Source organism: Sarcophilus harrisii, chromosome 2, assembly GCF_902635505.1.
Source record: "Sarcophilus harrisii chromosome 2, mSarHar1.11, whole genome shotgun sequence".
Taxonomy (NCBI): domain Eukaryota; kingdom Metazoa; phylum Chordata; class Mammalia; order Dasyuromorphia; family Dasyuridae; genus Sarcophilus; species Sarcophilus harrisii.
In genome coordinates, this window is record NC_045427.1 from 552,328,244 (window position 1) to 552,343,455 (window position 15,212).

Here is a 15,212-nt window from a genome sequence, read left to right on the forward strand (position 1 = left end):
TGTTATCTACTTGGTATTTGTATGTAAATATGAAAGCATATGAGAAATGCCTTCTGTAAGACTGACAATCATCTCTGTCCAACAATTCTGGTGAAATACCAACAGGACCATAGTGATAGCCACTACAGGAAAAGGTGACCAGTCCCCTAGATCTATAGGGAAAATATATTCAAAAAGACCTGAACTCCACAATCACACTGGTGTATAGCTAGAAAATTGTTTTGTCACCTCCTTCATCCTCCAGCATCATGTGGCATAGCCTCAAACCCTCACAGTGAGCCTCCGTTTCTTCTGATAAACTTTATATGCTGACTACAGGAAATTCCAATGTGGAAGAAAGACTAATGTATTCCTCAGGGCTGTTGCCAATAGCTTATTGCCTCCATGTTCCCCACAACCCCACTTCTTTTCTTTTCTTTCTATGCTAAAATAAACATAGGGTTGGTCTAAGATTATTTACAGTTTTCTGTAAAATTCTTTCTTTAGGTGTCATGGGCACTTTCACTTGCCTTGTAACCTTGTTTTCAAAGTATGCTCTTGGGGATAATGTTATGGTAGTTGGTTTTTTGGAGGATTCGCTTTCCTTTTTTTTTTTTTTTTAAATATCTTTAATCAAATAGCTTCAATGATCTTCATCAAAACTATCCCATATTTTGTGTATTCTTTTTACTTTCTTCTCTATAACGCTCTATGGCTTCCTGCTCACTATAATTATGCTGTGTCATTGACCACTAAAATACTGTTTTCTGCAAGTAAACTTCTGTAGCCTAATGAAAATGGTTTACTTCTGATCCTTTCACTCTTGTCTAAACTGATTATAATTTGTCTTTTAACTTCATTCAACTGAATGCGCCTCTCCAAAATTATTAGTAATCTATTAGCTTCCAAATCTAATAATTTTTTTCTTATTCCCAAATCTTCAATTTCTATAGCATGTCACACTCTTGATTATCTGTTCTGGGATATTCTCTTCTCTCTAGTTCTTAATGATGTTGTTCTCTCCTAGTCCTCTTCCCATCTGTTCGATCATTCCTTCTCAGTCCCCTCTGCTTATTTTTTACCCACATTATGCCCACAAAAAGATGATGTACTTGAGGCTGAGTCCTGTATCCTCTCTTCTCTTTGCCATAAAGTCTCTCTCTTGGTGACCTTAGGTGTTTTCATGGATTCAATTAACATCTCTGTGAAGATGATGCATAAATTTATGTATACAAGCCTAATGTTTCTTACGAACGCTAGTTCTGTATCACTAACTGCCTTTTAGACTCTTGAATAGTTTTCCATAGACATTCTCTTGAACTGAATGTCCCATATCAAAATCAACATGCTCAAAATACAATACTGTCTATGACATATAAAAATTTAATAAATTCTGGTTGACTGACTATTCATTAAAATCTAATGGTTCCCTATAACTTTTAGGATCAGATATAAACTCCTTTATTTGCCATTTCTCAACCTATCTGCAATTTACCCATCCATGTTTAATATTTTTGTGTTCCTTCTTCTTCAACACATTTAATATATCACTTCCCATAAATTTTCTTTTCTACTCCCCATCTCGATGCCAGAAATGCTCTCTTTGTCTCTGTCTCTCTGGATGATTTCTTACTTCCAACTTAGTACATATTTTGTAAATATTTATGTGCACATCTATATTCTGTCTTGGCAGAATGTAATGTAAAGCTCCCTAAGGCCAAGGACCATAGCTTTTTGGGGGGAGAGGAAGAGTATCTTTTTCTCCAGTCACTAGCACCATTCCTGGCGCTTAGAAGATGTTTAATACATATTTGTGCATTATGTTCACCAGAATTTCCCTTTTCATTAATTAAATCTCTATACTTTCACTTTCAAATTATATTCTAATAAAATGTTTTACTCTATGTTTATATGGTATGTTTTCATAGCAGAAGGAACATTGGAGTTGAAAGATCTGGATTAGAAATTTTCTTCTGTTATATTTTAATTTTGAGCAAGATGGCACTTATTTTCAAAGGGCTTCAATTTCCCAATCTGTAAAGTGAGCTACTTGGATCATATGATCACATATTAAGTTACATTGCATATTAAATTACGCTTATTTAGTATTTATTCATATTTATCCATATCAAGATAGATACAGACTTAGCTTTGCTGCTGATTGGCTTATTCTTTTACCCATCTTTCCATGAACCTCCTGATTATTGATTGTATGGGCAACTCCCTTCCATACAATCTTTCATTCAACCTTACCATACTACCTAGAAGGTCCTCAAAGAAAGTACTCCATCTTCACTTTTAATACCTTTATACTCAGGCTTTTCTTCCTGCTGCCTCAGTTGCCTCTTAATTTTCTTAGTTTACTTCAAGCTCAAGTACCACATATTCCTTCCTTAATCTTTTATGTTGGTGATATCTTTCTTAGCTTCTTAAATATATGCTGAAAGTTCATAGAATCATGAACTTAAGCCTAGAATCAAACAGGAAGAAAAAAGTAGATTTAGATATGTTATAGAAGTAGTCTTCTGATAATATTCTAAGGCCAAAAATTATATTAAAAAAAAAACTCCTAATGTTCAAGGAATTAAAATTGTGAGTGACCCAAAGGTTAACAGGAACACATATGGTGGTCACTAGTAAGCTGCAACATATTACCAATGGTGATATATTTGGAGGAAGTTTTATAAAAACTTCAGCAAAGTGATTAAGGCAGGAGATAAGCCAGATAGTTCATGAAACTGAAAGTTCGTGGCTCAAGTACTATATTAGTGCTCACATGATGGAGGAGAGTCTCTAATGTGTTTGGTGGATCCTTTTTGGAAAATTTATTGGAAGATGTGAACAATTTATACAGGATAAGAACATCTGGACAAATTTTGATCATGGTTGGAGTTAGAATACCTAAGAAATCACAGGTCATTTGAAGCAAAATATTGTAAAGCATCAGAGGATCATAGAGTTAAGAGTTGGAAAGGATTTTTGTGATCATATGGTCCAACTAGCTCACTTTACAGATTGGGAAATTGAAGCCATTTGAAAGTAAGTGTCATCTTGCTCAAGATCAAAATATAACAGAAAATGATTTCCAATCCAGATCTTCCAACTCCAGTTTTCCTTCTGTTATGAAAATACACCATATCAATACAGAGTAAAACCTTTTATTAGAAAAAAATTGCCAAGTAAAATGCTAGCAGATGGAAAGATTATACTATGAAAGAGAAAATTTTATTCCTTAAAACAAGAAGTGAAAACCCCTGGTTTCAAGAGAAAAGTTTTCTTTGAAATATATGAAGTGTCCATGTCTCAAATCTTATGTAAAAATGGAAACACTTTTCTAAACAAATTCTGGCAATATTTATTAATATTCTGAATCGACTCAATTAAAATTTCTCAAAAGAAAGAAATATTTTAAAAATTAAATAGATCACTGCCTTTCAGAGATGTTATTTCATATTATCCTCCCCCTCACTAGTTTAATTTCTGAATCTATAGGCAGATGACACATTAGGGAATTTGCTTGCCAGAAAACAACTTCTCTTCATTTACCTTCACTTATTTTCACCTACTTTCACTATTCAATTAGCCAGTTACTCACAGTGATAACCACCTGTAAGCTTTCAGGAAAGGTTCTATCACAACTGGTTCTCACTAGAGTCAGAAAAGTATGAAGGCATTTGAAACTGTAAGAAAACTGCCTCCACAGAAACTAGACATTGACCTACACCTAACCCCCTATACCAAGATAAGGTCGAAATGGGTTCATGATTTTGACATAAAGAGTAATATAAACAAATTAGAAAAACAAAGGACAGTTTACCTCTCAGATCTGTGGAGAAAAAAGGAATTTGTGGCTTAAAAAGAACTAGAGCACATTATTGAATACAAAAATGATAATTTGGATTATATTAAATTAAAAAGTGCAGACAAGATTAGAAGGGAGCCAATGGATTGGGGAAATTTTTTTTTACAATCAAGAGTTCTGATAAAAGCCTCATTTCTAAAATATATAGAGAATTGACTCAAATTTATAAGAACACAAGCCATTCCCAAAATTGGCAAATGGTCAAAAGATATGAATACACAATTTTCAGATGAAAAAAATTTAAGCCATTTCTAGGCTTGTGAAAAAATGCTCTAAATCACTACATTAAAGAAATGCAAATTAAGACAATTCTGAGGTACCACTATACATTTCTTAGATTGGCTAAAATGACAGGAAAAAGATAATGACGAATGAATGTTGGAGGGGATGTGAGAAAACTGGGACACTAATACATTGTTAGTGGAGTTGTGAACTGATTTTACCATTCTGGAGAGCAATTTGGAACTATGCCCAAAGGGCTATCAAACTGTGCATATCCTTTGATCTAGCAATGTTTCTATTGGGCTTCTATCAAAAAAAGATCATAAGGAAGGGAAGGAAAGAGACCTACATGTGCAAAAATGTTTGTGACAGCCCTTTTGGTAGTGGCAAGAAACTGAAATTGAGTGGATGCCCATCAATTGGAAAATGGCTGAATAAATTATGTTATATGAATGTGATGAGATGTTATTGTTCTATAAGAAATGATCAGCAGGATGATTTCAGAGAGGCCTGGAGAGATTTACAGGAATTGATGCTAAGTGGAATGAGCAGAACCAGGAAATCATTAAACACAACAACAGCAAGATTATATGAGGATCAATTCTGATGGCTCTCTTCAACAATGAGATGATTCAGGCCACTTCCAATGGTCTTGTGATGAAGAGAGACATTCTCTTTCCCAGAGAGAAATCTATGGGAGCTGAGTATGGATGACAACATAGTATTTTCACTTTTTGTTGTTGTTTGCTTGCGTTTTGTGTTCTTTCTCATTTTTTTTCTTTTTTGATCTATTTTTTCTTGTGCAGCATGATATTTATGAAAATTTGTGTAGAAGAATTGAATATGTTTAACATATATTGAATTACTTGCTGTCTAGGGTAGGGGCTGGAAGGGAAGGGAGGGAAAAAATTTAGAACAAAAGGTTTTGCAAGGGTGAATGCTGAAAATTACCCATGTGTATATTTTGAAAATAAAAAGCTTTATATCTCTACTTAGAATTTCCTCAAAGGTACCACTCTATTTCTTTGTACTTGGGTTTTCTCCCTGCCCCATGCATGGCCCCTTTCTCTTGTTTGCCTCAATTTCCTTAGTTTACTTAAAGTTCAAGTGCCACTTATAAGAAACCTGTCCTAATCCTCTATAACTGATAAAGCCTTCCTCTCTTAGATTATCTTTCATTTACTCTTTCTATATATGTGTACTTAGTCCTTTGCATACTTTCCCCCTCATTAGAATATGAGCTCCTTGAGGTTAGGGATTTTAAAAAATTATTATTTTTTTATTTTTTTGCCTTTCTTTGTAGCTCCTATGTTTAGCATAAATTTCTTGGACAAAAAAAAAAAAGTAGCATTTAATAAACACTAGTCCACTGACTGGAGAGTTGACCCATCATCTTACTCTTTACCTATTCAACTCTTATAGATTTCTTATTTGCTAACTCTTTGCAATGACCTCCTGTTTTCCTCTGTTGTATGGTTATTTATATATTCCTGATTTCTTCTACCTGACCTATAATTCATCACTGCCCAGATTCTAGCATAGGGAAATTGCTTCCTTAGCCCATGTTCTGACTGGTCCCCTTGGCCTATGGCCAATCATAATAACAAAAGAGCTGGGTTTTCACCTACATAAATATACATAGTGAGGAAAGTTATGTGTTTTTCTTCACTCCCTAAAAATGAATAGACTTAAGGGGTGCAGAGTTATCCTGTTTACACAATTTGATTTCATATCTAGGAGAGCACTTAAATATAGCACTTGAATAGAGCTCCAGTTCTGATAGAGCTACTTTTTATTTATGGGACTTTGGGAATGTCACAACTTTCTTGGATCTCAAATCTGTCATCTATAAAATGAGACAATTGATCTTGATCCTTATGGTTTCCTCTATCTCTAAATATAGAGCTTATGATTCTGTGTCCTTATAGGAGATAGTTTATAAATTTTATGCATAAAATTTTATAGGCTCAAATTACAAGTTGTAGCTTTCATATTTGGCACTAGCCATTAAACATATTTATCCTCAGAGTTATTCATGATGGTCTAGAGAGGACACTAGAATCTTTACCAGCATAGCACCAGTCTAGTAGAAATTAAGAAGCCTTTGAATTTGAGCCTTGTAATAGAATAGAACTCTGTCATCTGAGCTAAGCTCAGACATGAGACAAAATCTATTTGGCAGGAAGATGGTGACTTTTTCAGCCACAGAAACTTTCAAAGTCCATCTTCCAAGTCATAAAGTAGGTGCAATCTGTGTTGATTGTGGAGGTACCCAATACAACTCCAGCTTCTTGAAATATTAGCATATAAGCCAGTATATTACCAAGAAGGTGATTAATCATATCTGGAAATTTCTGTTTTAAAAGAGTTAAATTTCTATGGAATTTCCCAGTTTTCCTTAATTATGTATGGTCCTAAAAACTATCAGATCCTTTATACCAGTATCTTATAATTCTGATTACCGAGACATGACATAGTTTGGCAATACACTTTTAAAATAATTTCTAGGAGAAGCTCAGCCCAATAAAATTTTCTAACCCTGGACATTCAGGAATAGCAGTTCTGTTTTTTATTGTTGTTGTTGTTGTTGTTTGTTAGTTTGTTTTTGTTACTTTTTTTTACTTGAAACTTGACTCTTTTGTCCAGTTAGTTAAGGATATTTAAAGTTACCTGGCAAATAGGGTGTTGGTTTTTTTTTATTTTTTTTAATGAGAGGTTGGACCTCACACCTAGCTCCTGAAGCCCAATATATCATTTTCAATGTAACTTGATTGGAAAGAAAAAAAATCTGATGATCATGACACAAGAACACTCTAAGTACCTAATGTTAATTCTTTGAAGTTCCATCTTCTGTGTCTGGATGATGAAGTCATTCTATGTAAACCTCTACTAAAGTATGTAATTTCTTTTATGTCTTCTATTGTATAGTCAAATTCTAAGTTGCAAATGTTCCTTATGACTCAGAAGTTGAACCAGTTCCAGAACAATATTTGCTAAATCCTTCATATAGGAATAGCTAACTGTATTTTTTAAACACTCAGAGTGCTATTGAGCTAACCAAGATTAAGAAAGAATGAGTTTGTGGTGTCTCTCATTTGATTGTTTTACTCTTGGCTATATTTCTTTCCTGTTTTTCTTCCAAAAATTAGCTTGCTGACTAGAGAAGAAAAAGTGAACTGTGGCCTCAAATTTCCATATTGACTCAGCATTTGTGGAACTTTGGTATAGTTAAAAAAAAAATTCTGAATCAAAAGCTTAGTGGGTAGTGTTGAGTTTTTACTTTGACACTGATTGATTGTAATTAAATTAGGCGTGTTAAACAGTTTAGCTTTTAAGAGACTGATGTTCATAAGATATTTTGTGCTAGACCAGGCTTAGAAATTTGCATTTTGCAAAAGATAAGGGAGAATCAAAGTGAGAACAGTGAATTGTACACAATGGCATCAGTTTAAAAAAAAAAAGCCACTGAACAGACCAGCTAATTAAAGTGAATCCAACAGTCCCAGGACATAAATGGTAATGGGGTTCTCTAGTTACCAAACTCACATTAGAATTATTATTCTGTCCAACCACATTTACACACTTGTCATGCCATTCCTTGTTTCCTAGGTTTTTATAGGTTTTCTTTGGGGTTGTTATGTTTAGATAACCACCTGGAAGTTCTCCTGGGAAACCTCCCAAGTCTAGACATGGAGGGGGGAAAAATCCCCACATATGTTTCTTATTATAAGAAACTTTTTACAATACAGCTAACACAACTCCTACATCTTCAATAAGTTGCCAATTATGTCATATTACATGATAAAGCCCCTTAGTATAACTAACATAACTGCTTGGCTCTGGAAGCCAGAATAATGAAGGGAAAAGTGAGGGCGTATGGGGGTTTCATATAAATTGCTCTAAGTTCAATAGTTTGAATGCCAACCTTACACCAGGAAAAGAAAATGAATTTGTAAAAGCTGAGTGGTCAACAATATTTTACTGAATAAATTATGGTATTCCATCTTCTATAGAAAAAACATTCATCCACTAGAGGATGGCCCAGCAAACATGAGGTACTTGGTTAGGAACGAAGAAATGGTGACTATTCATTCTCAAATTTTACCACCCGTTTATAGTTTATCTCAGGAGAAGTCAATATAAAATCATTGACATTCTGGAATTAGAAAGGACTTTAAAGGACAGCAGATCAACCTACTCATTTTACAAATTTTAAAATTTAGGTCCAGGAAGAAAAGATTTGCTCATAGTCATATATATAGTTATAAAAATTTAGAATTGGGTCTCAAACTGAGATCTTTTGATTCTTCATGCAATGTTCTTTGCATTATGCTATACACATCTCAGTTCTTTAAGATTGTTACATATGAAATCAGTGTGATCACCTATTTCCTCTTATTTGTCTCAGGAAGGCATGATGAATTGACAGTGAAATCTTCTATCAATTTTGATATCATTCATTCACTGAATAAAGATTTTAATTGTTAGAAATAACTGTCCTTGAAATTTTGGAAATAATAGTAAATTTCATTGATATAGATTTAGAAATTAACATACATAGCACATAAATACATATATGTCCTTTATATAAATATTTCTCTCACTCTATCATTTATTCTTTGCTCCATATCTTCCTCTCACCCTTCTTCTCCTCTCTTTCAATGTCTCTCTGTCTCCTTCTGTCTGTCTGTCTCTTGTCTTTTTCTCTCTTTTTCTTCCCCACCTTTGTCTCTTTCTGTCTTTCTCTCTCTCAGTCTCTATTGTTTCCCTGTCTGCCTGTCTCTCTTTCTCTCTTTCAGAACAAAAAAGATTTGGATGTGAGTCTCAACTCCAAAACTTTCTGAGTATATGTGTGACAATAAGCAAGCCTCTATAATTAGGAGACCCTGTGATTCCATCAAGGTAGGTAAATACTAATTGGGAAATTATCTGAAGATTGGCAACTCATTTTTGACATAACCTTGGAGAGTTGCTAAGATATTGAGAGTTTAAATGAATTGACTATTTCACTTATTAATGTGAACTCACATAACTAATCTGTGCTAAAGGCATGAGTCTTCCTTACTCCAAGGTTATGCATATAATATGCATTATGTCACTCCAAGGTGACATATTCACTCACAATAGATACCTCATTTTCAGTGCATTGCTCATAACAACTTTGACAGGTAGGTAAAGTAAAAAAATATTATTCCCATTTTACAGATGAGGAAAGTTTTTCAAAATCCGTACTCATCATACAATGCATCCTCACCAACATTTTCACAGCCTATGGTAGCAAAATGGAAAATGTGTCAGATTCTACCTTCCTAGAAAGGCATATACAGGCATATAAAACATATAAAAGAAATATACCATATTGTTTATGTAATCATTAATTGACAGATGTACTATAAATATTTATATTATCACTTAGAATGGGAGTAAAGAATATGAAGGTGAGGAAAGCAGTTGGAATAGATGGAATATGTGTGTGTGTGTGTGTGTGTGTGTGTGTATAGACAGAGAAAGAGAGAGAGAGAGAGAGAGAGAGAGAGAGAGAGAGAGAGAGGAGGAAGAGGAGGAGGAGGAGGATGTTAATGCTTTAGACAATAAAATGTTGAAAGATTAATTTTTCCAGATATGTGAAATAGGGGGGAGCACATCAAAAGCTTGAGAAAAATCTTGGATCTCATCATTAACAAACATATAACTAAAAGAATACGAGAACTACTAATACATAGATCTACTTTCTCATTGCATCAAAATGTTTGGGAAAGTAATCTATGCACACTTCAAAGTCATCCTGGAGAGTGGCATGATATTACAATTTCATAAACAATATTGTACACATAGTCCACATCTATATGATAACAAAATTTACATAAAGTTAGAGAGAACACAGGATCTCACTGGACACCATTTTTAAAAATCTGAGTGACTTGAATACATCAAACATTTGATTCAGTAGAAATGAATCTTGACTTAAAGGATAATCTCCTCAAAGAAGTATTTAACAAGCATATATCAGTTATACCCAAATCCTTGAAATATACAAAATTAAGATAATTTTAAAATAACCTTTTAATTATTAGTATCAAAGAACAAAAACTGAAGAAACATTTACAAAAGGAATCTGTGGTAATGATATATAGAGGTCTGGCAGAGAGTACAAGAGAAAGAGATATTACCTATAAATGTTCAGATTCTCTTGATGCTCCTATTCTGGGATGATACTGTGCTGATTATATCAAGACTACAATACTACAGATATAATCATACACAAAAAAGACTCATAATTACTACAAAGAATTTGGTTGAAGTAGCCAAACTTAGGGAAAAAAAAACAACTAAGTGGCTGAAGAATGTCTTTTGTCCAGATTATAACATTAAGTTTTATAAAACAAGCTATAGATTTGGGCATTGCACCTGACAGTTAGACAGATATTCACTATTTATGGAAAATGACCTTGACTCAGAAGTAGAAAAAATAAGAGTCCATTGGGAAACTGTAACATGTTTTTAATGATCCCCAAGCTTCTTGAAATAAAGGACCATCATTTCAATAAAAGTATCTTCATGCTAGATGGTACAGTAGATAGACCCCTGAGTCTGGAGTCAGAAAGATCTGTGTATGATCCTGAGCAAATCACTTAATATTTTTGTGTCTCAGTTTCCTCAATGAACATAGGTGCTAATGATAGTTAAATATGTGGTTTAAAAATAGTACCAGTGTTATACAACTATAAAACAATCTAAAATAGTCACATGGCAAGAGTGACAATATGTTGCCACTGTAGTGCTTCATTGGCATAGATACATTCTAAAGATAATTAAAAGAAGTTCATTAACATATTGGTGGATACCCTGTGAAAGAACTACAAAAAATACATGGGGAAAAGTTGCATTAGACAATAGGATATGGGCGATTCTTTATTTCCTCAGATGGAGGGAATATTCATGCTAATGACAACATAGATCCATTACTATGGCAGGATTTATAGAGAAGGAAACTGAGGCTAGAATGATTAATGATTTGTTCATAATAACAACTGGTTTGAGATATGATTCAAACTCAGGTCATCTGAGAACATATCATATATATTTTATTCACTATACCATACTGCTCCCAAGACTTATTCCTTGCGCTTAATTCATTTGTAATTTGATAGGTGGTATCGACATGTATACAATTATACTACCCAAAAGAACATGGGTAAATAAAAAGACAAATAAAATTCTATGTGTGTTCCAAGGTAGTAAGAACTTTTGAAATAGGTATAAGGAAACCTTTGTAAAATATGAGTTATTTGAGTTAAGTTTTTAAGAATGAGAATGATGTCAACAAATGAGGACATTGAAGACCTAAGCAGTAACTTAAGAAAAAGAATGAAGGTGACAAAATATTAAGTAGTTAGAAGCCCTATTTGGTTAAAGATTTTTATTGGTTAGTCATTTTCAGTCTTGTCAGATCCTTCATGACCACTTTTCTGGGTTTTCTTGACAAGGATACAGGCTTAGGGAAGAAAAAAAAAACAGTGCATGAAATTGGATAGTATAAAATAAAGCTAGAATGATAGGTGGGAGCCATGTTGTCATGAACATTCAATAGTAATAGCACTAATTTAGGACAAAATAGGAAGCTAGTGAAAAATTAATGTATACCCTTGCAAAGGAAATTGAGAAAAAGAATTTAGATAGACAGAAGGAAAACCAAGAAAGGGCAATAGGTGATGTGAAAGAAAGTGCAAACAAAAATAAAAATAACCTGGAAAAGAGAGTATATAGAAAAGGATGAACAATGGTTTCAAATATAGCAAATATATCAAGAAGGATTAGAAATAATGTGGAAAAAAAACTATTGGATTTAGCAATTAAGAGATCACTGACGACTTTGGTAAGGACAATTATGACTGAGTGATGAGTTTGAAAGCCAAACGTGAAAGAAAGAGTGGGAGAGAAAATGAGAGGTATATAAATAGAAGTAAGTATAAACAGTTTTTTTTCTTTTCTTCTTGGAGTTCAACTGAGGAAGGGATGAAATATATAGCATAGCAGTTTTGATTATCTATCTTTGTATGTATGTATGTATCTATCTATCTATCTTTTAGAAAAAGGAGAAACAACTATGTTTGAAGGCAAAAGGGATGGAACCAGTAAAAAGCAAAAGATTGACAATTAGAGAGACATGATGGATGTTAGAATAACCCATCCATTAGTGAATGTAGGAAGGGATGAAATCAAGGATATCTAAAACTTGAGACTTACTCTGGTAGAAGAAAGAAGTCTAGATCTTGAAAGGACTTATTTAAGAAATGACCTTGTTGAAAATGTTTACATTCTTTGACATAAATATTCTACTGTCAGGCACTTACTCCAAGGGGAAAATGTAGGGAAAAAAAGTCACATCGAGACCAAAATATGATAGCAATCTTTTTATTTTCTTTATAGCAAAGAAATGGAGAGAAAGTTTTGTCCTTTAATGAGGTGTCGACTAAACAATTTGTGGTACTTTTTTTTTTTTCATTAGAAAAAATAAATATGGCGACTATAAAAAGGAGCTTGCAAGTCTTCTTTGGAATATTGTAAAGAAGGAGAATCAGGAAACATCAATGTTTCCAACAATGTAAATAGAAAGGACAAAAAGAAATTGAATGTTTTATAATTATAAATGACCACAATTTTTCTGAAGAAGAGATGAGAAAATGCATCATTTTCCCTTCTGTAAAGAGATGAGAAATTGGATAAGGAAAATAATATGGACTTCTAGACTCAGTTGATACATTTGGTTAGTTCTGCCAAACTGATTCCCCCCTCTCTGTATTATGACAATTCAACAAATGAGCATTAAATTCTTTGGTGTCAGGCACTTTATGAAGTTCTGGGAGTACAAAGTAAGACAAACCAGGCTTTCTTCCCTCAAGAAATAGATAATATGTTAATAGATAACATGCAAATAACTATGTACATCCAAGATAATTACAAGATGCTATAGGGGAGGATTCTCAGGATAGAAGGGGAAAGATTTTTTCAGAAATGAAGGTATATTGAAAAACGTCATCTATATTTATGAATGTATATCATATTAATTGTTATAATTATATGTAATAATTATACATTATTTTAAAATATATGTGTTTATTTTATATTTACAAATATATATTTGTTACAATTATATATTATGTATATAATTTATATATTAATTTGATTGATAGATATTTTAATGTTGTCATGAAGAGCTGGAAACAATTGAAAAACAACTGAACACTTTCATTTTTCTGAGCAATTTATGTAGTGAGTCTATGGGATATACCAAAGGAAGAATTTATGTCTCTAGACTCACTAATGGCAAAAAATAATCAACATTTCCTTTTTTCTCCAAAATGAAAGCCCCATTGCATCTTTGCTCATTCTCTGGGCCTCTTAGTCTAATAAATCATCACCGTCTCCTGCCTCTCTCCTCCTTCTAATAAATGGTGTGAACATGAGGGTCTCTATGTCTGGCTTACATATTACCTCCCTTCCAAAACTTGGGTCAGTGTTTGTTTTTCTTTGGAGCTTTTAAAGTTATAATAATACTATTCAGTGCATGTAGGAGAGAATTAAGGAAGCAGAAGCAAATGGGTTAAATTACAGGCATGGTTGCTCCTACTCCAACAATCCTCAGTGTCTCTAAGGAGATTTCACATAATTACTTCCTGACTTGGGGTGCTATGGTAGGGATTGAATTTGGGTAATGTTTGCATATGTTGCCTTTTGAAAAACTGAGGAGAAGGAGGAATATTCATTTGTACAACAAGCATTCATTCAATACCTACTGTAATAACAATTTATATTTTTGGAGTGTCTTGAGGTTTGCAAATCGCTTATAATCAAGCCCATATTAGGAAACTGAGGCACAGGGAGGTTAAATTTTATTGCTCTGGCAAACAATTAAAGTTATTAGAATCAGAAATGGAACTCAGGACTCTCAATATTGAGCAGGATTGTGTTTTTTCCATCAGACAATACTGTTATCATGATACTATGTACAGGTATCAGGGTACCTATCCATGAGGAAGTTACAGTCTAAAAAAATCAGACTAAAGTACAGTGGGTTAATAGGGTCATAGTATATTTCTCTTCAATAAGATCACCTAGTTAGTCAGAGAGACTAGAAGGGCATTATGGTACAATAGAAGGATCACTAGTTTTGTACTTGGCTTCAAATATCATGTCTTCTATGAAGTTTATAAAATCTATAGTTTTAGATAATTTGCTTTACCTCTGTGTATCTCAGTTTCCTCATGTCTAAGATGGAACCTGGGTTAGATTAGACAATCTTTAAGCTCCTTTTAGCTCTAAAACAGTCTCTAAAGAAAGTCTGCAAGGAGTATGGGAGGAAAGAATGCCTTTAACTTCTTTTTAATTGTCCTTAAGCCCTCTCTTCTAGGTTTTTTGTATTACTCTGGCATGACCAGGCTGAAATCTACTTCTCACTGCTTTAAAAAATGGTTCTATGTATTCTGGGATGCTTTAAGCAGTTAAATAGGAATGGAAAAGTTTTAGGGAGATACTTTGTTACACACATGTTTTACTGTTAACATGTTGAAGTAGATTTAGATTGTGGCCATGTATATAAAAAGTTCAATGGTTTTGACTGAATTAACAAGTCAAAGCAGCTGGAGGATTGGCTAATTCAGTGTGTGTGTGTTGGGGGGAAGGGAGATCAGTCAAATCAGTTTAGCATCATGTAAGCCAAACAATTGACTAAATTTTTTTTTCTCTTTTCAATCAGTTGTTTTGGCATTGAGCCAACACATTTCCCTGTTTATTTTCTGCAGACCATCAAAATATGGTGAAATACTAAAAGCATGGAATTTGGGATTAGAAGAATAAGAATTGACTCTTAGTTCTACCACTGAGTAAGAAAGTCACTTCTCTGGGCCTTGGAAATAGGAACTATATGAATAATACAAGTATTCTTACAAGAAGCAAATGAAATGAATTTGGTAAAATATGAACAATGTAAAATAATATATCTATGTTCTTTTTAGAATGCATATAGCATTCACATTTTGCATATCCCTTTGAATATGCTATTTCATTTGATCCTTCTAGTAACCCTGTAAGGCAAGTGCTATTGTTATCACCCTCATTTTACAAATAAAGAAACTGAGGAAGAGACAGG